We start from the raw sequence: 25746 nt of genomic DNA on the forward strand, positions 1-25746 counted from the left end.
GGTGGAATCCCGGCAGGAGTCGTTGTACCTCCCCATCTCCAAGGAACACAGTAGGACTCACTTCCAAGTGAATGTGGACATAATTGTCTTTCAACCAGTGCAAACCAATTAGTGCCCTGTTGCTAATGTTGATAACCAACTAGTACATCACTCGTCCAATGAATACAATTGGATAACCTCTACTGGGATCTAAAAAGCCAATAAATTACCAATTATGTCCATGAACCTCCTGTTCATGTTCCGCTGGATCCCACAAATCTCTGGTCATGAACTACTAAGTTCAGTCTCCACCTCTGTCATATCACACACAAAAAGTTTATTGCGGTCAAAGACCCATATAATATACAAATTGTACAGCATATAAAAGTAAAATAAAGGTAAAATAAGATTCAATTTAAAATAAAATTACATCCAAAGTACACTAGTACCAAATCTAAAATTTTGGGACCTTTCTTAACCGGAGAACAAGGATAGTCGTGTTTGCTGAATTGCATAGATAAACTTAGCTACTTGCTGAGAGATCCCTCTATCTACGCCAGATAGGAGAAGATATTATGGTATCGGGAGAATTGTATATCTGGGTAACAAGTAAAGGGGATAAAAATTTATTACCTATCTGGGAGTATATGGTACAGTTTAAAAGCATGTGTTGGAGGGTTTCGATAGAACCTGCTCCGCATGGACAAAAGCATTGCTCATAAGGATGGCCCTCAAACCTTCCCTCCAACAATGCTGAGTGTAAAGAATTAAACCTAGCCTTAGTAAAGGCTAGCCTTAACTTGGGGACTGTAAGAAAATCCAAATAAGGGGCGTAATTGCCAAAATCTGCTTTTAATTTCAGAAAAGTGGGAGAACATGTTTTAGAAGCCATGGCTATAGTGGATTGCAGATCTAAGTCTTTGAGACGGGTCCGAATTAAAAATTTAGCTGTGTTCAAACATTGAGAGGATAGGTATTCTCCCGACAGACCTAACCGGGGAGTTTTGCAGTAATTTTTTTATTCAAGTTAGATATATATACATCATTCCAAAGGGCAGAAAGATATCCAGCGGAAGGGTTAAACACTAATTTGGTCCAATAGTTAAAAGCCATCAGCCATGCCTGACACTCTAAAGAGATAAAACCACACTCTAATCTAAGGGCTGTCGAGGCAACACATCTAGGTACACCCATCACTCGCCTTAAAAAAAGGGAGAGGACTGCTTCCACTGAGGGATTAAATGAGTGTATCCAAATCGGTGCTCCATATAAGAGCTGGGGGATGACTTTACCTTTAAAGACCTGAATAGCAGCTGGCACATACTGCCCCCCTTTAAAAAAAAAGTATCGCAGCAGACCCTTTACTGTGTTCCGGGCATTCAAAATCACTGCTCTTATATGGGTAGCCCAGCTCAGCGAAGAATGAAAGATGATGCCTAAATATTTGTATTGAGAGACCTGTTCAATTTGATGGCCGTTAATTGTCCAGGAGGAGGATGCTATACATCTAGAAAATACTAGAATTTTTGTTTTGGAAAAGTTTATAAACAGCAGGTTCTCGCTACAATAGGTCATAAAGGCCCGTAGTAGTCGTTTAAGTCCCACTTTAGAGAAGGAGAGAAGGGCAGCGTCATCTGCATATAAAAGCAGGGGACATCTTACTTCAGCAATTTTTGGGGCATGGAATTCCTGTGAGAGGCAGCATGCTTTCAGATAATTTAGGTATAAATTGAATAGCAGAGGGGCTAGAACACAGCCCTGCCTCACCCCCATATTAGAGGGGATTGAGTTAGATAAGTCACCCTCACGGCCACAGCGAACACGTAAAGAAGTATGTTGGTATAACTTATAGATCAGGAATAGAAGTCTTTTGTCAACGGACGTGTTTGCTAACTTGGACCAGAGTCTGTCTCTGGGAACGGAGTCAAAAGCGGCTTTAAGATCAACAAAAGCCACATAGAGTCCGTTTCCCCTTGGCTTATCGTATTTTTCTGCAAGATGACTCAGTATAAGGCAGTGGTCAAGAACCGAACGTCCTTTCCTAAACCCGGCCTGCTCTTGTCCTAAAATCTCATGTTCCTCCATCCAAGAGACAAGTTTGACTTTCAGGTAGGCTGCGTAAAGTTTACCTATTACCGATAGTAAACTAATGGGCCTGTAGTTGTAAGGGTCCTCTCTGTCCCCTTTTTTAAATATGGGTACAACTATTGCTTCGGAAATTGACCAGTGTTGTTGATTCTGGTAAAGAGATTGGCTAAGATGGGAGCCCACCAGTCTGGAATTTTTTTTAACAATTCAGGAGGGATATTATTGGGGCCGTGCGCCTTAGCCGTTTTCAACCCAGCAATTAGATCTCTAACTTCAGCCTGAGAGCCAGGGAGCCAGGGAGGAAGGGCCATAAGATCGGGGGGGGGGATCAAAAGAGCTTAAATCATTGCCTCAGGGTTCCGCATAGATAGAGGTAAAATGTTGTTCCCACACTTGAGGGGGGATATTACATAGTGCAAAGTGTGAAGATTTAAAGGCACTGGAGATAATGGACCAGAAGTTTTTGGGGTCCTTAGATCTTGATACATAAATTAAAGTCTCCCAATCCCTCTGCACAGCCATCCTTTTTTTATTGGCCAGAAGCGATTTATATTCCCTTTTGATAGCATAGTATTCAGGAGGCAGCTGGTTGAGATTTTGGTGTCAATATATCAAGTAGGCCATCCTTAGGTGACGTTTAAGGGCCAGACATTCAGTATCGAACCATTTCGGGTTAGCACTTGTAATTGTTTTGCCAGTGTGCAGGTTCGGGAAAAGGATGACATTTAATTTTAAGATTAGAGAAGAGTACTCATCTAGAGCATCTTGTAAGTTGTTAGAATTCTTTAAGTTCTCCGAAATGGACATTGCCATCGGGGATAAGAAAAAAATTTTCATCTTAAGGGCCAGGGATGCCGACCATATGGTCCTTTTGCCTTTAAGCATTATTGAGTGTGGGATTGTAATGATTTGTTAGGCGCGGGTTATCGGGGAAAAGGCAATTGATATTAAGCGGAAGATGGTCGCTGTTTTGTCTATTACCTACATCAAAAACAGAAATTAGTTTAAGTAGTGGAAATGAAATTATCGCATAATCGATTACGCTGCTTCTGCGGTTAGAAATATAGGTGTATTCCGCACAACCATCTATTTGATCAAGGCCATTTAGAATAGTCAAATTATGATTGCCTACCAGGCGTGTTAGGCAAATTCCCCCATAGTTAATCCTATTATCCTTCGACTGTCTGTTAGAGGCAGGGATGAGATGTTCACAGTTTTCACCTCACCATAACTTCAAGGAAGAAAGTGCAGCATTGTTGGGGCCTATCCTCGCGTTGAAGTCCCCCATGATAATCAGATGCGCTCCAGAATGGGTGGACTCCAAATCTAGGAGATAGTTATCTAGCTCATCCCATATCTGATCCGCGTGAGCTTGCGAATAATTAGGAGGCATATATACATTAATACACAGTATAGTTAAGGCATTAAGTTTCAGAAGGACTGTCATGGCAATGGAATTCAAGGGCTGCAAATCATTGACTTGAATAGTCAAGCCAGTTGATATCAAAATTGCCAGGCCCCCTTCTGCTCTACCTCTCCTTGCAGCCAGAGACCTCGCAGGAAGGTGCCTAGAAGAAAAGCCGTTCAGGGAAGGTTTGCAAGTTGCCCAGGTCTCTTGTAAAAATATTATATCAAATTTATTAAGATACGAAATCAGCTTTGGGTCATTTTGTTTGTTTCTCCAGCCAGCTATGTTCCACGACAAAAGCTGAAGGGCAGGATTAGATAGTGGAGGAGGCCTATGGATATGAGGCAAGTCTTGCGAGATGTTTGTCTCATAATGGAAAAAGCGGTACCTAGGGCTAAAGAATGTCAATTTATTTCAGAAATTTGGTTTAGGGATCCTGCAACATCCCATAGAACTGCACCGTTCTGGGAGTGGCCGGGTTGGATATTACTGGGACCCCACGCTTCTGTTGAGGCTGATCTTTGTTTGGTAAAAGTACCTGATTTCTCCAAATGTAAGAACCTAGCTTTGTCCCGTTCCACAGCTGCCTTTGATGGTTGGGTAAGTGGTATATCTTTATCACTCCTGGTATCCATTGAGATAGAGTTTAGTGGATTTCCAGCTGGAGTGGTTGAAACAGGGGCATCTAGCAGAGTTGGAATACTATCTACCGCTCTGAGACGGTAGATCAGCTGGCACAGCTTATTAATAAGTGCCGGTCATTCAAACTCTGGGAGTTGAGAGTACAGTTCAGTAAGCTGAAGCTCCTCTGGTTCCAGATCCTGTAGTAAAGGTGGCATCATTAGAGGTTCGCCAGTTGGAGAGATTTGGGAGTCTAGAGTATCCGAGGCTAAATGAGCCGAGTGGTGGCAATTACCGGTCCTTGGGGTTGCATCTGATATAACAGTACTTGTAGGTGAAAGCTGAGCGAAAGAACCAATTAACGGCGATGGGGGTGCAGCGTTGGTGTAATATCTTTGCACAATAATCCCCCTTTTTTCTAGACTGTCTCTTATACTGAGAATTTGGTTGGCTTCCTTAGACGTATGGCAAGTAACAATCAGACGCCAGTCATACAAATTATGAGAGATGTTAGTCATTGACCTGATGAAGTTAATGCATCTCGGAGCGTACATACATTGTCGAAAGCAGTTGTCCAGAAATGAGATGCTCGGGTATAAGGGGCGTCGTCCACAGACACTTCGATTACAGGAGATGACCAGCTTTTCTGGTTGTAGTTCTAGGGACCATGGGCTCCGATAATTTCTATTTTCCTCGCCCCTACTTGCTGGATAGCTCTTCTCTAGTAAAACTTTTTCTAGCTTACCCACATCTGAAAAGGGGCTCTTTGAGTCATAAGTTGACTCTGTGTTCAAGGAAACAGATTTTCTCAGGTTTGTTTGTCCAGGAACTCTTTGGAGATTCTCCTCCGTTGATGAATCCAACAGTTTAAATAATGGTTTGAAATTCAATTTCTCTGAATTGTGAGATTTCGAATTCTTAATATTGTTAGGTTTTTTTGGTTTATTTGTTTTTGGGGCTGGAGGTGACTGTTTCTTCCTGCCTCTGCCCCTTTTCTTACCCGCTCCGCGTGAATAACTGTGAGACTGCTCGGGGTTGGAAACTGTTGACAGTATGGGGCTGTGGGCTCCTGTTATTTCACATTGAGATGTCATTAATGCCTGCACCAACGTGGTGAGTAAGTTGTTAGACTCTGAGATATAGGCTTTAATCAACTTGAGTTCATCAAGCAGGACAGAGTACCATTGTTGACCAGAGTCAAGTGGAAGGGAATTTCCCTGCTCCTTTTCGCTCTCTGGAGAGGTCATTGATTGCCCTTTGAAAGGACAGTAGGAATCAATGGTTATAATTTCTGACGGAGGTTTGTCATCTGATACATTCAAGGAAAAGTTTAGACCCACATCCTGCAACTCCTCTGCAAGGCTTTTAGCAGCTGGGAAGGTCACAAAGGATTTAGCAGCTAAGGGATGTCCTAAGGTCCGTTTGTCATCCCGCTGTGGAGTCAGATGTTGAGTTAATATTGTCTGTGGTGATAAAGATGGTAGATCACATGCGGGGGGAAAGTAGCTCGTGATTTTAGTTTGAGCATTACTTGACATTTCAGTATCTTTCAGCGTTAATCCCAGCCCCTGATAGTTCCTTCTGGTCATAACCATTTGGTCTCCACACTCCATATACTGAGTAGTTTAATAAAACAAACTCTGTTCTCCGGTTCCGCCAAGTTAGTTTGAATATAGTACAGGAATAATTGCTGTAGACAAGCATGCAATTATATCTGACAGTTCCAAGTTATTTGTCAGGCGTGAGTGTTAACAGGAAAGATTAATGGCGGAGCCTCCTCCGTATCAGCGTCCTTGTACTGACTAGTCGGCAATCGGGGATTAGAGTCATAAATTATTATACAGGGTTACACCCACAACTCTTCCTATTCCTTACTCCTCAATCCTCAATCCTTGTAAAAAGTTCAGTTCTCCAAACAGCTCCCTTAATAAGGGTTTTAAAGTTCACTTTAGGAGAGAGAGAAAGAGGTGGATGCGTCTTACCGGAAGTCGGAAGCCCAAGTCATATCAGATTCTTCCGGGCTTCACCCTTAATCTAAGAAGTCATGCCCTTGGCTGCATGTATGGGACTAGTATTTTTAAATTCATAATATAGCAACTTTATGTCTTTTGAATCAGTCGTCCATAGTCTGTTTGTGAAGTAACAACCTGGTGATTCCTGCATGGGCTTGTGTTTCTTCTTAGAGTCCCTTTCTCTGAAGGAGGAATGGAAGGCTTGGGGACCAAATTAAGCCCTCCAGGTCCCTCTGTGTGGCCCTTGTGACTCTCCCTAGGCACGCCCCTTCTCCCCAGGTCACACCCTTCACTGGCCCTGTTTTGCATCCTCCTTGAGTGTTTTTGCCTGGCTACTGGTATGTATCCTTGAATTCTGGAAATGCTTCCTGCTTCCCTGGATGGAGGATGCAGAGGTGTGTGTGTGAATGCTTGTAGAAACTATTTACTGTACAAAAGTGAAATTCACATTTGTTGCTCCACCCACTTTTGCCTCTGGCCCCACCCATGATTGGCATGTGGCCCTTGGAAGGTTGCCCAGAAGAGAACGTGGCCCTCAGGCTGAAAATAGTTCCACTGTCCTTGCTCCAAATCAAACCCTTTGTGATTTATGGAGGCAAACACTTTCTGAACTCTTTCCCGCACAAGACGCTGAACTGCTGGAGAAGCTGAAAACAGCTACTAGTATTAACCAGGATACCTTTTCATCTGTTGGATGCTGGATATTTTTGCCTTTTTTATCAGGACTTTGGATTAAAAACATACAGGACATATACTAGGAGATCCACTAAAATATAACCCTTTGGGTTACCTGCACTTACAGTCTGCTCCAGTCCTAAACAGAGTTAGGCTGACCTAAGCACACTGAAATTAATTGGATTAAGCATATTTAAGAATATATAGGTTTGTAGCTTTAATGATTAAGCAGATAACCTGTTGACATTACAATCAGATTCAGGACTACTCAAAGCAAGCCAAGTTAAATTCAGTGGAAATCTTCACTTAATCCCAGGAAAGTGGGCACAGGATTGCAGTCTTAAGAGATTCATTGGCCACATAAGAACGATCCTTGTGCCACAAAATAACTACAATTAAAACATGGAAATCTCAAAAAGGTGCTTATTAGTATTTTACTTTCAACAATACATGCTACAGGGATATCATCATTGCTGAAATCCAAGCAGGTCAAAACAGCAGCTTCTTCTTTATCACATTGCAAAAATAATGTTATGGTTAAATAGAATGATTTTCAGAAGAGTAAACTTTTTGAAAAAGTTTACCACTACCACCTATGGTGCCCTGAAATGCTGTGTATTCCTGGAAAAAAGATGATGGATAGTGGGACCTGAAAGCATAGGGACATGCTCCAATTTCAATTAGCTTTTTGTGTGTGTGTTTTCTGCTTTGTGACTTAGCCACCCATAATGATTTCTTGATCTCTTAAGATAAAAAAAAGTAACTGGAAAACAAGTTGCGGGGTACAGGGGAAGAGAGAAAAATTATTTTGTCTGATATGATCTCTCTCCTGATAAATGGTTTTGCTGTGATCATAAAAAAGCAGCATTTCAGATTGCTCAAAACATTCCAAATGCTTAGTTTGATGAACTGCAAAACTTTTTACCAAAATAAAAATGGGCATTGGGTAGCAGTAAAATCTGGGGAGAAGTGGAAAATGTGTGTGTTTTTATTTTCTGGACCGTTGCTCTAAACCTCACTGCAAAAATGAGAAGCAAATGCATTGCCTACAAGCAGAAGGGGACAAAAGGAGTGCATCTCCAGTTGCTTATGGCTGCAATCCTATATACAGGTATGCATTTACCTATAAGTAAGGCCTATTGAAAGCAATGGGACTTCCTTCTAAATAAACATGCATAGTGTTGCACTCTGTATGACCCCCCACCCCCACCCCCACTTAATGAAGCATAAGACAAAGGATTAATCCTACAGAGAGAGAGGATCTTTTTTCTTCTTCACAAGTTTTGTGAAGTAGGATGGTAGAGGCTGACAGTATAACCCCAGGACCAGGGAAGGCCTTGGAGTTTTGCATTGATAATACCCTGCCTGCTCATGTCAATGTTTTCCACTTATATGAGGAACTCAGCATCTGTGAGGGTATCAAGATCTTTGATGAGGTGTTCTCTGCCGCCACATCCTTGGGATCAGTGGATCAGGCTGTGACAGTCTCAGTTATGGAACATTAGTCATACTTTGGCCTGACTCTGATGTCATGATCTCAGTCTGATAAATTGTAGCATAGTGGCTGAGTACTCCATCCTCATCCCTCCTCACCTCTCCTTGTGAGCTTGGCTTTGGCACTTCTGTTTTGGTTTCTTTAAGGCAGCCACCCCCAACCTGGTGCCCTCCAAGTGTTGTTGGATAACTGCTACCCCAGACCACTGCCATGCTGGCTGGGGCTGATGGGAATTGGACTCCAAAGCCTCTTGAGGGAACCGGGTTGGGGAAGTTCCTTTATGGTTCAGTTTCCCGTTAATCTTGACTTACAAAGTAGTGTGTCGATCCTCTCAGCCTTCCCCTCCTCAGAGTTTATTGGCCCAAGAGCTTTACATCTCTTTGTATAGCTCCCCCTTTCATCGCAGTTCAGTATTATGTGAAAGTTGCTTTCTAGAATGTTAATAGAGTTGCTGAAAACTTGAACTCTATAGTTTTGGCGAAGCCTTGCTTGCAATTGTAGATTATATGAAATGGGCTGAGCCTTAAAAAAATGCAGCTGCTGAGTTAATGCTCTCCTTTGAACTGGCTTCTTGCTGTTTGGGAATCTATTCACATTTCAGGCCATGTTAGCTATTGCATAAGGCTTCTGCCCACTGAGCATGACCAGAAGTCTGTTTTCCAAAATGTCTGGTACTCTTGTAATTTGACTGGCCCTGTAATTTAATTAGGGTGATATCCAACTAAATTGTTCCATCAGGGCAAGGATTTCCACTTGTGCAATGGAACTTCAATCCTCCTTTCCCCGCCTGCACACCCCTAAATCTGTTCAGTGGGCCCTCGGCTGCTCCAGCTCCAGGGTTTTAATAGGACCGGCTGCATCAGTGTGTTAGTGCCCTGCATACATATGTCTGCCATCACTCAAGATGGCATCTGGGGCATGTTGTGCTCCCCACCGCCATCTTGGGCAACGGCAAGCATACAATCACAGCACACTGACGTGGAGACACAGAAAGTGGCACGGCCAGCCCATGGCAGTAAGGGGGGGTCTGGCAGGGTGATCAGTGCCAGCATCATCTCACAGAGTACATGATCTGTGACCCAATGCTAGTGCAGATTGTGAAGTGGAGCTACACCCCCCCAGTCCCAGCCACAGAGGGCCCTCTCAGCCAGTGCGCTGTCTGGTGCTGGGCCTCCCTCTAACCCTCTGGAGCAGATTTGGGGAGGATGCAGGGTGCGCACAGGGAGTGCACAGGAGTAGAGGGGGAGAAATTCTGTTGTATAAGTGAAAATCCTTGCACTGACGGAACGGGTGACTTGGATACCATCCTTATTATTATCATAACTATCATTTATTTTTCAGATATTTTTAAACCACACTTCCATGGAATATATAACAAGGTGGTGTACAACATAACAACACAAGTACTACAATAACAGTAAAAACACAATATATCCATGAAACCTTCTTTAAAAAAATCAAATACCAAAGGCCTGCCTAAAGAATACAGTTTTTAAAAGATGTCTAGAGAGGGAGCAGTGATGGCTCCTGCCATATGTTCTTTGGCCAAGAGTTCCACAGGGCAGGCCCTGCCACACTGGATGTTCTTTAATTGTGCTCTTCCAATTTTGGCTGACTCCCTTCGATTTCTCTTGGTAATAGGAAGTTGTACGAGAGCCCCATTATGCCCACATGTACTCACTGCAGCTCTGTTGATTATGACACAAACTCTGCAATGATGTCATTTTCAGGATATCACAATTAATAGATGTGTTGCTGAGAGCAGAACATCACTGCATGCATGAAACTGCTGTGCAGCCCAGTCTGCTCCATGTTTCATTGGAAATAGGTCTTCCTGACTTCAGTGGGACGGGGCTCACTTTCTTCCCAGCAGCTGGCATTCAGTGGCACTCCCTCTGAACCTGGAGGTGTGTGTCGCCATTGTAGCTAGTAGTGACTCATCATTTTTGTGAGGGCATTGCCCCCTTCAGGCATTCTCCCTTGAATGAAAAACATAATGATGAGATCAGTCCATAACTATAACTAGATGAATTATGAACTCAGCAACCCGTTACAACAGTTGTGAGCAGAAGATAAAGTAACAGCTAGGTATTTTGTTTTGTGGGACCTACTTCTTTTGCTGCATTTATACTGTTCTGTCCCATTTGGTTTTACTTGTTTTATAATGGTAATGGTTTAATCTGTTTTCATTATTGTATATTCTATTGTTGTAACCTGCCTTGAGACCTTTGTAGTGAAGGATGGGTAACATGGGCTCCTCCTGTGAGGAAGGACGGGCTATCAATCAAATAATAAACAAACAAACAGATAAAATGACCCTTTCCACCTAAATTGGGCTGCTGAATTGAAGAGAGCTAGCCAAGAGTGAACTGTTGTGTGAAAGGAGAGTGACCTCAGTTCACTTCTGGGACTGAAAACAAATTCCTTGGCTCAGCATGTCTTCAGAGGCCATGCTCACTGATTCTGCTTATTCTGTCTCATCCCAATTGGCTGGTTTCACCACCCTCCATGCATTGGAGGGCTTAGAAGGTCTGATGCAGGGATCCTGTTGGCCTTACTTATTCCTTTTTTTTCAAGGCATATACCACTCTTTAAACACAAATCCCAGAGATGGACAAAAATATCCGCACAACAGATAACAACTAAAACTCTACAGTATATCCAGTATACAGAAGATGAATACTACAAAACAAAGCAATTCAATCCAGCAGCAACTCCAATCCAATATTAATTCACCAAACCTCCCCTCAAAAGCCTATGTGAGGGGGACAGGTTTAACTCGATAGGCTCTAAATTATGACTCCCCACACAATGGAGAAGGGTTGTAGCTCAGTGGTAGAGTGCACCCTTTGCATGCAGAAGGTTCAAGGTGCAATCCCTGGCATCTCCAAGCAGGGCTGGGAATGCCCTCTATCTGAAACCCTGGAGAGCGCCTGTCAGTATCGACAGTGCTGAAATAGACGGAGCTGTGGGTCTCAATATAAAGCAGCTTCCTAATTTAGAACCCTCTAAACCAAACTGGGAGCCTAATTCTTCCTCCCCCACTTCAGAAATTCCCCCTCCAATGCATGGTGGCTGGCAGATCTGAGTAATGGAGATGTAATGAAGGAGGCAAGGCCAGTGGCAATGGCTTCTGCTCTTGCTCTCTCCCTCTTGTGTGGTTCTCATCATGTGGGGGTGAACACCCACACTGGGCTAATATAATGGATTACCAAACTCCTACAGCAAACCTAGCAGAGCATAATGTTGACCGTTTTGATTTTTATTTATTTATTTATTTATATCCCGCCCTTCCTCCCAGCAGGAGCCCAGGGCGGCATTTTTCATATTATTGATTTTTTAAAAAATCTTATTCAGCTCAAGCAAAGAAACTTGACATAGACAGTTTCTGTGGGACAATTTACTTTCTCGAGCCAAATTAGAACTTGTATTGGGGTAATAAAATGTCCCCAAAACAAAGCCAAGGAAACATGTCTGTTTCCCTGAATCTGTTTTTGTTTCAAAAACCTCATGGCACATTCTTTTAAAAATATCAATACTTTAACATTGTCAGGGACAAAATAGCATCCCAGTGGCAAGAATCAATAGGCCCAGGTACTTTTTGTGTACTTAAAGAAAACTGTAAATGGTAAACGGCTGAAATTTTGGGGGACATTGTTAATTATTGTGCAAGTGACAAAAAAGAACTGCAGTATGCAATGAAAAGTGTGGCTTGCCGCACTTGGAAAGAAGGCTTTTAAAAAGAGGCAGAGACAATTATTTCTTTATTTATAAAGATTTATAAACTGCTTAATCATAAACTCAGCAGTGTGCACAATAAAATTATCAATAAAACACAGATAAAATCTACAAAACTAAAAAAAACCCAAATACTTACAAGATAATTACCAATAAAACCATAAAATCAGTAAAACTTTTAAAATAAACATATATAACTAAATTATATGTCTGGGTAGGCTTACTGAAATGCAGAAGTTTTCTGCAGGTGTCTAAAACAATATAGCAAGGGTGCCTGCCTATTGCCAGTATTATGCTACAATCCTATACACACACTTACCTGGGAGTTAAATTCAATGGGGTTTGCTTTCAAGAAGACATAAAAATGATTGCACTGCAAATATTCTGTTGCTTGTCTCTGGCATCAGCCAAACCAGGGGTAACCAAGGTGATGCCCTGCAGATGTAGTTGGATTCCAGCTGCCATCGGCCCCAGCTAGCTTCAGTCAGAATTATGAAAGTTACAAATCTGGAGAAGCAGGATGTTTGGAATAGGTGCTAAATAATTGGCACCTGTTTTGTAAAAAAAAAAAAAAAGCAGAACAAAACCACACTAGATAAAGTATTAATTAAAAAGGAGAAGGAGAAAAAAGACTGTACATCTCACCTCTCTAGGATTCTGTTTCTGTATTTAAAAAAATAAACAAGTGCAAGGAATCAACAAAATTAATTTCCTAGTGAAGAAAATGCAAATTAGAACTATGTATCTTCAAGCTCTGTGACAAAGCAAAACTTTGGCCTCAACCCAACTGTAACATAATAGAGCTTTTTAATTTGCTTCTTCAGTGCCCTATAACTGCAGGCAGGGAAGTTACACATTGAGCAGGATTACACAAAGTCATCTCCAAGTGGGTAACTGGTAGGTTTAATTTATATTTTTTAAAATTATTTGCAAAACACTATTTAACTACACTACAGTAAGACATGGTAAGAAGTTGTTTCATAGGAGAGAATGTCATAGCCGAAATAATTTGATATATAGTTGGTTCATTAAAATCTAATTGCAGTTTTAATAACAAATATGCCCACAATCAGAGAGAACTTAGTGAGAAGCAAAGTTTTTAATGACAGCTGTGCATAGTTCATGTACATGCCATATAGAATCTGGAAACTGGGACAGGATTTAACTTTCTTGGCCTTCAATCCTAGCCTCACCTATCTGGGCATAAGCCCCATTGAGTTCAATAGGACTTAATTATGAGCAGATATGCTTAATATTGCACTCATCCTTCTCAGTAGACATTAATGTGAATGCACTGTAAATCTCTGGGTTTTGGGAGGAGCTTTCCAGGGGAATCCTATACAGTCTACTCAGAAGCAAGTACCATTGAGTTCAGTGGGACTTACTCCCAGATAGGATTACAACCTTAGGTTTCTAGTCCTTATGGTAGAAGGAAAGCCAGGTTTTTAGACTCGCTTTGAAATAGAAGACCTCTAGATAGGGTGTTGTTCAGGGTGGAGAACCCCAGGCCCAGGGGCTGAATGTAGCCCTCCAAGCCTCTGTCTCTGGCCCTCAGGACTCTTTTCAGCCACACCTTTTCCTGGCCCTGCTCGCCATCCTCCTTCAGTGGTTTTGCCTGGCTGGAATGTGTCCTTGTACTGTGGCAATGCCTCTTGCTTGCCTGGATGGAGAATAGAGAGGGCTGTGTGAGTGTGTGCAGAAACTAGCCTAGTGTGCAAAGGGAGGTGTCACATTCATTACTCCACCAGCCCTGAATTGCCTAACATGCCAGTTGTCTTCTTCTTGAAGGGGAAGTGTTTCTTCATATTAAATTAATGAGGTGTGAGCCTATTTTGTGGAATACAGAGGAACTACCTACCAAATAATTTTTGGATTTCTTCCCAGCAATTCCTCTATTAGAAAGAGTAAGATATCAGACCTTGATGGTTAGAAGCTCAAGTTAAGACCACTGCCTTCTTGGCAGCTTGGTTATCTGTGCCTGAGGCTGAGCATGATGGGGCAGCAATACAGGCTGTAGTTGAAGAACCTTGGAGAGTTCCAAGTGAGCAACGTGCTCTGACAATTTCTGAGACTGAACAGAAGCTCTTTATTCTTCCAGGGCCAGATCATCCCTCCTGCAGTCCGCCTCTTTTCTAAGAGTGGAAGCTCTTAAAGGAGCAGTCCTCGAGCCCAGCACTCCTCTTGGTTAATTCCGTCAAGGTGTATTGTCTGCCCATGCCACTTGGCAGTAAATGTGCAGGAGCCCTGCTGTGGAGGATACACATTATTTGATGTGTAATGCTGTTGAGGACACATCATTATTTAACAAGCTTGCAGGATATGACCCCCTCTTTATTATTAGACTGAGGTACAGCAACAAGCAATCTCATAATGTTCCAGGTGTGTGAGGTTCAGAAAAGCAGTGCTGTTGCTCAACATGTAAAACAGGTAAAAGTATATAATATTTAGCTCTGTGCTGGACTCTGTAGCCTTATAGGCCCCTTCCAACTCTATGATTCTATGATTATTATAATTATTATTATTTATTAAATTTATATTCCACCCTTCCTCCCAGTAGGAGCCCAGGGCAGCAAACAAAAACACTAAAAACACTATAAAACATAATAAAAATAAACATTACAATATATCAAAAAAACCAACATCTTTAAAAACATTTTTTTAAAAAAACTTTAAAAACATCTTAAAAAGCAATTACAACACAAACACAGACTTAGATAAGGTCTTTCCTTAAAAGGCTTGTTGAAAGAGGAAGGTCTTCAGTAGGTGCCAAAAAGATAACAGAGATGGCGCTTGTTGAATATTTAAGGGGAGGGAATTCCAACGGGTATATGCCACAGCACTAAAGGTCCAATTCCTATGTTGTGCAGAATGGACCCCCTGATAAGATGGTATCTGCAGGAGGCCTTCACCTGCAGAGCATAGTGATCAACTGGGCATATAAGGGATAAGATGGTCTTTCAGGTATCCTGGTCCCAAGCTGTATTGGGCTTTGTACACCAAAACCAGAACCTTGAACTCATCCCAGCAGCCAATGGGCAGCCAGTGCAATTCTTTTAGCAGCAGGGTGACATGTTGGTGATACCCTGCCCCAGTGAGCAGTCTCGCTGCCGCATTTTGCACCAGCTGCAGCTTCTGGACCAACCTCAAGGGCATCCCCATATAGAACGCATTAAAGTGGTCCATCCTGGAGTTTACCAGTGCATGGACAACAGTGGTCAGACATAATTGTGTACATGCAGGAGTTTCAGGATTCATGTCTTTTTCCAGGAAGTAGTGGCACTGTGGTATGATTTTTACATGTGTAGAAGTATCCGCAATAATATTTTTCACTCTAAATTTATTTATTTATTTATTTATTATTTGATTTATATCCCACCCTTCCTCCCAGCCGGAGCCCAGGGCGGCAAACAAAAGCACTAAAAACACTTTAAAATATCATAAAAACAGACTTTAAGATACATTAAAACAAAACATCTTTAAAAAAAAATTTTTTTTAAGCTTTGAAGACTTAGAAAAAAAGGTTAAAAACATTTTTAAAATAAAACGGTTTAAAACATATTAAAAAGCAATTCTAACACAGATGCAGACTGGGATAAGAAGCTTGCTGAAAGAGGAAGGTCTTTAACAGGCACCGAAAAGATAACAGAGATGGCGCCTGTCTAATATTTAAGGGTAGGGAATTCAACAGGGTAGACACTAAAGGTCCGTTTCCTATGTTGTGCAGAAGGGACCTCCTGATAAGATGGTATCTGCAGGAGGCCCTCACCTGCAAAGTACAGTGATCGACTGGGTATATAAGGGATAAGACAGTCTTTCAGATATCCTGGTCCCAAGCTGTATAGGGCTTTGTACACCAAAACTAGAACCTTGTACTTGGCCCAGTTGCAAATGGGCATCCAGTGCAATTCTTTCAGCAGTGGGGTGACATGTTGGTGATACCCTGCCCCAGTGAGCAGTTTCGCTGCCACATTTTGCACCAGCTGCAGCTTCTAGACCAACCTCCAGGGCAGCCCCACATAGAACTCATTACAGTAATCCAGCCTGGAGGTTACCAGTGCGTGGACAACAGTGGTCAGGCTATCCCGGTCCAGAAGTGGCTGCAGCTGTCTTACCAGCCAAGGCTGGTAAAAGGCACTCCTAGCCACTGAGGTCACCTGGGCTTCTAGCAACAAAGATGGATCCAGGAGCACCCCCCAGACTATGGACCTGCTCTTTCAGAGGGAGTACGACCGCATCCAAAGCAGGCAACTGACCAATTATCCGAACTCGTGAACCACCAACCCACAGTGTCTTCATCTTGCTAGGAATTAGACTCATTGGCCATCCAGCCCCCTTCCAAGTCCAGGCAGTGGTCCAGGCCTTGCATGACCTCTCCCGATTCAGATGTTACAGGAATACATCGCATTAATGTACTCAATGGGACCAGAGCGAGTACGTAAACCGAAAATGTCCTTAAAGTGAAGCACTACCTTTAAAAAAATTTTTACTTCTCCTTCATGCGGAGGCTGAAAGCCCCGCGCTAAAGCCTCTGCTGCTGCGCTGCTGCGCCTCTTAGTTGATTGCGATCACGCATCCCAGCTTAGCGGAGGCGCGATCGCATCTATTTCCACCCCCACGCACCGTTAAGTGTCCATAAGTGTGAAGCAAGCGTACGTAAACGGGCATGGTGGAGTATGGAGTATGTCCGTAAAAGCGAATGTACGTTAAGTGAAGTTCCGTATAGCGGGGTATTCCTGTACAGAGAAATAGAGCTGGGTATCATCAGCGTACTGCTGACACCTTGCCCCAAATCTCCTGATGACCGCTCCCAAGGGCTTCATATAGATGTTAAACAGCATGGGGACAAGATGGTACCCTGCGGCACCCCACAGCGCAACTGCCAGGGGGCCAAAAGACAATAATCTAATGCTATTCTCTGAAAACAACCTTGGAGATAGGATCAGAACTACTGTAAAACAGTGCCTCCAATACCCATTTCACCAAGTCGTCCCAGAAGGATACCATGATCAATGGTATCAAAAGCCGCTGAGAGATCAAGTAAGAGTAACAGGGTTTCACTCCCCTTGCCCTTCTCTCGATAAAGGTCATCCATCAGGGTGACCAAGGCTGATTCAGTCCCGTAACCCAGACTGGAATTGGTCAAGATAATCTGTTTCATCCAACACATTGCTGGTCGCATCATCGCAAGCACCTTGTCTACATCATCAGGCCGTATCAACTGAAACGGTTCCGAAGAAGCTGCAGCAGACATTGCACTAGACACCTCATTGGGGACTACAGCAGATGTGGATGGGGCATTGTGACGACCTTCCCTGGTTCTCCCTGTCAGGTTCCCACCTGCTTGTGGCTACTGCCTTTCACTAGGCACCACCAGGGACACCACCAGTCCGGACCGTCCTTTATATGGTTTCTCACTCCGCTCTAGCACAGATCTCACTAGATCCCACTGCTAGGCAGCACCACCAGTCACGTCCTATAACCAATACTCCCAGAGACTTTGCCTGAGTCTCTCTCTAGCTGGTTACTTTTGTGACTGAGTGCTTATGCTGTTCCCAACCCCCTTGTATCTTTATATAAAAAGCATACAACTCTGGGTTGCTCTGGATACTTGACTTGTTACAATTCCTCCCTTCACTGCTGCCACCATTAGATACTGTTTCTGTTCAGCCTTGGTAATTACCTTGCCCTCCCTTCTGGTCTGTATATTCCCCAGCCAAGGATCAGACCTTTGGTAAACCAAATAAGTATTTACTAATAACAGGAAATAACAAGATTACTTTAGGAATGTTTCACAAGCGTATGGTTTCATATATGGTTACTCTTTATGTTTCTGTTCATATATATCCTATTTAAATATCAGCCAAATCCAATCCAAACTTCCCTCAGAACTCTGCCAACCAACTCAACAACCTCTCCCAACCGACTCTCTAACCGACTCTCTCTCTCCCCCCCTCATCACTCACCAACCTCCATTTATACCTTCAGCCAGCCAGCCACTCAGCCAATCATCATCCAGCACACTTCAGTTTCTCACCCATGTACTCCCCCCTTCTCTCTCAGTCAATTACCATACATCACCCAATAGACCCACACTTACCATATTTACAGATGCTAACTTACAGGAACATCACATTTCCCCCCCCTTAAATAACAGCAGAGTATTTCTCCAGTACCCAGGATTAATATGTCGCGTTTATTATATACAAGTGACCATCACTTTGGAGTAAAGTGTCCTTTTCAAATTACATCTTGCTCACTTGATTGTAGTATCCGCCATCTGCCTCGAAAGTCCATCTGCCAACACGTTGTCCTTTCCCTTGATGTAAACAAAGTCTATCTGGTACTCCTGCAGTGCCCAGCACCACCTTTGCAGCATGGTGTTGCTATTTTTCATAGTGTCCAGCCACAGCAATGCGCGATGATCCGTGATGACCGTGCACTTCCTTCCCCAGACGTAGGGTCTCAGCTTTCCCAGGCCCCACACGACTGCTAGGCACTCCTTCTGGACCGAACAGTAGTTTCTTTCCCTTGATGACAGTTTACGACTTAAGTAGGCAATGGGGTGCTTGATGCCCTCTCGCTCTTGCATCAGCATGTGATGCCCTCCCCTGGTTCTCCCTGTCAGGTTCCCACCTGCTTGTGGCTACTGCCTTTCACATGGCACCACCAGGGATACCACCAGTCCGGACCATCCTTTATATGGTTTCTCACTCCGCTCTAGCACAGATCTCACTAGATCCCCCTGCTAGGCAGCACCACCAGTCACGTCCTGTAACCAATACTTCCAGAGACTTTGCCTGAGTCTCTCTCTAGCTGGTTACTTTTGTGACTGTGTGCTTATGCTGTTCCCAACCCCCTTGTATCTTTATAGATAACGCTTACAACTCTGGGTTGCTCTGGATACTTGAATTGTTATTAATCCTCCCTTCACTGCTGCCACCATTAGATACTGTTTCTGTTCAGCCTTGGTAATTACCTTGCCCTCCCTTCTGGTATGTATATCCCCCAGCCAAGGATCAGGCCTTTGGTAAACCAAATAAGTATTTATTAAATATCAGAAATAACAAGATTAGTTTTAGAATGTTTCACAAGTGTATGGTTTCATCTATTCCTGTTTTGTACTTGACTTATTATTAATCAGAACTCCAACTCCTGACCTCCACCCTCAGACACCTCTTTCTCCACACTCCCAACATCCACCCTCAAACACCTTCTTCTCCACCCTACTAACATCCACCCAGATTCAACTGTCATTCTTCCATTTATACTCCCAGCCACTCAAACGCTCAGCCAATCATCCAGCATTCTACTGCTCATGTACTCCCCCCTCCTCTTTCACTCCACTTACCATATGTCTTCTATATAAACAGCACTTACCATATTTACCCTACAAGCAGGAACATCACACAGCACAACTCCAAGAGCCAAATCAGATGCATCTGTTGCCACTATAAACGGTTGTTCAAAGTCCGGAGCTATCAATATCGGACCCTGACACAGCGCTTGCTTCAGTTGGTCGAAAGCCTTTTGGCACCGTTCATCCCATCTCACACACTCAGCACACTTTTTCTTAATTAACTCATGCAGTGGGGTTGCTATCTCACCAAACCCCTTTATAAACTTTCTGTAAAAACCAGCCATACCTAAAAATGCTCTCACTTGTTTCTTTCGTACTGGAACAGGCCAAGATTGGATAGCCTCCACTTTGTTCCACAAGGGGGTTATCTTCCCACTCCCCACCTTATGCCATAGATAAGACACTTCACGTAATCCAAACTGGCATTTTTTTACTTTGATTGTTAAACCAGCCTTTTTAAGTACTTCCAATACCGCTGTTAAATGTCGAACATGGTCAGACACCGACTTGCTGAAAATGGCTATATCATCCATATACGCCACTGCGAATTCTGACATGCCCCTCAAAATTGTGTTTATCAGTCTTTGGAAGGAACTTGGAGAGTTCCTAAGCCCCATAGGTAAGGTAGTGAATTCATATAACCCATCAGGGGTATTAAAAGCAGTTTTGGCTCTGGATTGTTCTTCTAGCTCCATCTGCCAAAACCCTTTACATAAATCTATGGTGGAAATGATTGTTGGTGGCCCCAACAACTCCAACATAGTGTCCACTCTAGGCATGGGGTATGCATCTGGGACAGTGACCTTATTTACTGCTCGAAAATCAATGCAGAATCTAATAGTCCCATCTTTTTTTGGTACCAATACTATACTAGATGCCCAGGGACTGATTGATTCTCGTATCACCCCCAGCTCTAGCATCTCTCTTACTTCCTTTCGTATCTCATCCAACACTTTCCCATTCACTCTGTAAGGGGCAGATCTAATAGGGGGATGATTTCCAGTGTCAATACTGTGGCTTGCCACACTGGTTCTTCCAGGTCGGTTACTGAAAAGTTCCCTGTATTCATTCAACACACTCATTATTTCTTCTTGGACCTTTCCATCGACTTCCCCCGACCATTCCAACTGATCCAACCCATCTTCTGCTTTACTTTCCTGAACCAAATCTGGTAAATCAGGCCCACTTCCTTCAGGGAATAAGGTAACTTGCAACACCGTTGCACCCCTGGTGTGATAAGGTTTCAACATATTTACATGAACCACTTTATGCTTTTTTAAGTGGTCTGTGGTTATCACATAAGTCACTGTGTCAAGCTTTTCCCTTATGGTATATGGTCCCTCCCAGTTGGCCTGTAATTTATCGTGTTTCCTGGGTATGAATGCCATAACCATATCTCCCACATCATACACACGCTCTCTGGCTGTCCTATCATACCAGTAACTTTGCTTCTGCTGAGCTTGACTTAAGTTCTTTTGCACTACTTCCATCATTGATGCCAATTTGTTACGGAAATCTAACACAAAATTGACCACAGATGTTTTGTACTCTCCCAGGGTCCCTTCCCATGAATTTCTTAACAGTTCCAGAGGTCCCCTCACTTTTCTAGCAAACATCAATTCAAAGGGTGAGAACCCTGTTGACTCTTGAGGGACTTCTCTGTATGCAAATAAGAAGCACCCCAAATGTTCATCCCAGTCTTGTGGGTGATCTTGAACATAGCTTCTTATCATGCCCTTCAGGACCCCGTTGAATCTCTCAGTTAACCCATTAATTGCTGGATGGTAAGTAGTTGTCTTTAAATGTTTTAGTCCACAACACCTCCACATACACTGCATCACTTCTCCCATGAATACACTGCCTTGATCCGTCAACACTTCATGAGGGAAACCCAGTCTCATAAAGATTTTTAATAAAGCCTCTGCCACTACAGGGGCTTCCACGGATTTTAGTGCTTCAGCGTCTGGGTATCTGGTGGCAAAATCCACCACCACCAATAGGTATTTCTTGCCATGCCTTGTGGGTTTAGAAAAAGGACCCACCAAATCTATTTCCACTCTATAAAAGGGTTGTCCTATTATAGGAAGGGGCTTCAATGGTGCTTTTGTCTTTACTCCACTTTTCCCCACCTTTTGGCATATGTTGCAAGATAAACAATATTGTTGTACATCTTTAGAAATATTTGGGCAATAATAGTGTGCAGCCAAACTTTTCTTGGTCTTCTTTATTCCAAGATGCCCTGAACATGGAACATCATGGGCTACCTCTAGCAATCTGGCTCTAAATTTGCAAGGTACCACCAAGTGTTTCACTGGTTCACAGTGGTTCTCCCTTTCATTAGGCAACCACAGGCTGTACAGCACACCATTCTCCCACACAGTTTGATCCCTCAGAGTTTCTGTAAAGGGAATTCTGCTTTGGAGGGCTTTTTCCTTCATTACATTCAAACTGCTATCATGTTTCAGCTCCTCCCTGAACTCCTGTGTCTCTGTGTCAGACCCCATTTGTAACACTGTTTCATTCATTCTAGGCATACTAACAGTTGTTATGGCAACCTCAGGCTCATCACAGGTTCCACCCTGTTTTCTTTAGCCTCTGACAAAATGGCTTCTGCTGCTTTGCCAAGTTGTTGTCTAGTCACCACATAATTTTTTCCTCCTGCCCCCATAATATCGCTGCCCAGAATCACAGGTTCTTCTTGCTGAGCATTGATACCCATTCTGTACGTCTCCTCCTTTCCCTTCCATTTTAGTTTTATTAGGGCCATGGGAATGCTTTCTGGTTCGCCTCTTACCCCTTGGATTACCAGCTTTTCCTGAGGTAAAATTTCTTCAGATTTTATTAAATCTGGCCTCAGTAAGGTCTGAGCAGCCCCAGTATCTAGCAAAGCCCAATATTTTGCCCCTTGCACACATACTTCTTCTCTCAAGCTTGAGTCCAAATCTTGGACCTTTGACCAGCTTATTTTACAAAACTGTATCTTTTTCGGTTCTCCCTCTCTCAATTCACTCTTTACTGTCCTTCCTTGAACAGGATTACTGAGGGGGTTTACACTGTCACATTGAAAACGCAGATGGCCTGGCTTCCCACATCGGTAACAGATTTTCTCCTCTGTTTTAGGGAACACAGACCCAAACTGAGGTGTCTTGTGCCCTTCTGATTTTATTTGAGGGTTTACTCTCTGTGGTGTCACATCTTTTCTTCCATTGTTATTTGGTCAGTTTAAAATCTCTTAGTGGTTTTGCCATCCACCCAGATCTGTTTGAGGCAAAATGATCTGCTAGCTCTGCTGCTTCTGTTACAGATTTAGGGGCATGATCTTTCACCAGCAACCTAATTTCGGGCGGCAATTGATGGTACAACTGATCCAATATCATGAGGTTTTTCACCTCCTCCACAGACTGAGCTTTTGCACTTGTCAGCCATTTCCCAAATATGTCCATCAGTTTTGCCCCCAGCTCCACGAAAGACCTCCCTGTCTGTATCTGGCAGTTTCTGAAAAGCTTTCTAAAATAATCAGGCCCCAGTCTGAATCTTTTAAACACTGCTTCTTTGAATTCAGCATATGTTACTGGCCTGTCTGAGGAGAAGTACTGATACACTTCAGCTAATTCCCCTTTAATCAGATTTGATAAATACTGCATGTATTTATCTTCAGGTAGCCCCCACATCTGAGCTGCCTTTTCAAACGTGAGATAAATTTGAGGATCTTGACCAGGCTCATAGACAGCAAAGTCCTTTGGAGTAATTTTTATTTTTTCTCCATCTTTCTCTTTCCTTGTCTCCTCAGAGTGAAATTTCTCTCTATCCAATTTTAATCTTTCCACTTGTATCTCAGCATCCATTCTCACTCTTTCAACATCCATTCTCAGCCTTTCAGTTTCCAACCCTCGCTGCTTTTCCTTTTCCTCCACCTTCATTTTAAATCTTTCTGCCTCCATTCTCACTTTCACCATTGCAATCTCTCTGTCCTTATCTTTCCCCTCACATTCCTTCTCTCTTCTCTCTTAAATACTCTATATAGTCAGGATTACTGGAGCACCCTTCTGGGGCTTCCTCTCTTGCAGGTTCTTTGGTTTGGATTGTCGTATATGTTATTAATGCCACTCTTAATGCATCCACCCCTTTACCCTAATAAGGTAAATGGTACATTATACATTTTTCTACCAGCTCCTCTCTCTTCATCTTCATGAACTCAGCCATGTTTCTCGGAACTCACTCACTCTTTGCCACTCAATCACAAGTAATCTTTATTTGTTATTCCTTTACAGTCACACCACTGTTTAGGGATTCTCTGTTGTTTGTATCTGGGCTCTCTATTTGTATCCTCTTATGTTTGTATCCCACCGCTACCACCACATGTGACGTCCTTCCCTGGTTCTCCCTGTCAGGTTCCCACCTGCTTGTGGCTACTGCCTTTCACTAGGCACCACCAGGGACACCACCAGTCCGGACCGTCCTTTATATGGTTTCTCACTCCGCTCTAGCACAGATCTCACTAGATCCCACTGCTAGGCAGCACCACCAGTCACGTCCTATAGCCAATACTCCCAGAGACTTTGCCTGAGTCTCTCTCTAGCTGGTTACTTTTGTGACTGAGTGCTTATGCTGTTCCCAACCCCCTTGTATCTTTATATAAAAAGCATACAACTCTGGGTTGCTCTGGATACTTGACTTGTTACAATTCCTCCCTTCACTGCTGCCACCATTAGATACTGTTTCTGTTCAGCCTTGGTAATTACCTTGCCCTCCCTTCTGGTCTGTATATTCCCCAGCCAAGGATCAGGCCTTTGGTAAACCAAATAAGTATTTATTTACTAATAACAGGAAATAACAAGATTACTTTAGGAATGTTTCACAAGCGTATGGTTTCATATATGGTTACTCTTTATGTTTCTGTTCATATATATCCTATTTAAATATCAGCCAAATCCAATCCAAACTTTCCTCAGAACTCTGCCAACCAACTCAACAACCTCTCCCAACCGACTCTCTAACCGACTCTCTCCCCCCCTCATCACTCACCAACCTCCATTTATACCTTCAGCCAGCCAGCCACTCAGCCAATCATCATCCAGCACACTTCAGCTTCTCACCCATGTACTCCCCCCTTCTCTCTCAGTCAATTACCATACATCACCCAATAGACCCGCACTTACCATATTTACAGATGCTAACTTAAAGGAACATCACAGGCATCAAGACTGCTGTGGAGGCGAGCAAGTGTACCCTCAAAGTGCCTTGCAAACTATTCACAGTTTGCCTCCAAAGGGTGTAAGACTCCATTTCCTGAAGTTGATGTCAACAGACATACGGAAAACATACGGAAAAGCTCCACTGGATGGCTACTTGAGGATGCAATGGAGGCAGAGTAGTGGGCCTTCTTCTCCACCCTCACTGCCACACAGTAGACACAGTTATAATGTTTTACTCGTGCCCGATCAGCCTCACAGCACGTCTTTCACCACGCACTCGAGCTGTCATTCAACCTGTTTCATTGCCCTTAGCTCACTGGTGTACCAAGGTGCAAGCCGGGCTCCACAATGCCAGAGAGAGCGCTCAGGGGCAACGCTCCTCGCTGTTCCACACTGTGACAAGGGCTTCAACAGGGCCACCTGATCTATCTACGGGGAACTCCCCCAGGGCATTCAGGAATCCAATGGATTCCATTAGTCCCTGTGGGTGGACCAACTTAATCTTTTTTAAAAAAATGTTTTAAATTGTGTTTTAAATTGTTTTTAAAAGATGTATTTTAAATTTGTATATGTGTTTTTAATGTTTTTAGTTACTGTAAACCGCCCAGAGAGCTTTGGCTATGGGGCGGTATACAAATACAATAAATAATAAAATAAATAATAAATAATCTGTCCACCACCCCTACAGAGGAGGATCGGAGCCATAAGTCTAAACTTCACCAGCAAGTGGTCTGACCATAACAATGGGGTGACATCCACCACCTCCATCATCAGACCACCTCTTCCTCCATCTGGAGCAAAAACCAAGTCGAGGGTGTGCCCTGCCCTATGCGTCGGGCCGGTGACAACTTGAGACAGCCCCATGGTCGTCACGGAGGTCATGAAGTCCCAAGCCAGAACGCTAGAGGCAGCCTCAGCGTGGACATTGAAATCACCCAGAACTATCATTCTGGACTCCTCCAATACCACAGCCGAGATGGCCTCCGCCAGCTCAGTCAGAGAAGCTGCCAGGCAGCAGGGTGGACGGTACACCAGCAGCCACCCTAGTTTCCTGTCTTCTTGGCCCGACACCAGGTGCAGGCCCTCACAGACGGGGGGGGGAGAATGAATTGTTTTAGGGCACTGCTTTTTATGATCATATGAATAAATCTGTAAAAGATCTGCACATTTTCAACTAC

The 25746-nt window shown here is 43.3% G+C and overlaps 1 protein-coding gene and 1 long non-coding RNA gene across 2 annotated transcripts in view; one reads left to right on the forward strand and one right to left on the reverse strand.

Moving 5' to 3' along the window:
* Positions 1-25746, forward strand: part of FRMD4B (FERM domain containing 4B) — a 349437-nt gene that overhangs the window by 11089 nt on the left and 312602 nt on the right. The gene's annotated exons all lie outside the window — the stretch shown is intronic.
* On the reverse strand, positions 7082-14095 carry LOC133380748 (uncharacterized). Its single transcript, XR_009761529.1, has 3 exons — positions 13875-14095; positions 12336-12567; positions 7082-10257 (listed from the first exon to the last, which is right to left on the reverse strand). It is a non-coding gene; the product is annotated as an uncharacterized LOC133380748 (long non-coding RNA).

The sequence above is a fragment of the Rhineura floridana genome, chromosome 3 (assembly GCF_030035675.1).
Source record: "Rhineura floridana isolate rRhiFlo1 chromosome 3, rRhiFlo1.hap2, whole genome shotgun sequence".
In the NCBI taxonomy this organism is placed as follows: Eukaryota; Metazoa; Chordata; class Lepidosauria; order Squamata; family Rhineuridae; genus Rhineura; species Rhineura floridana.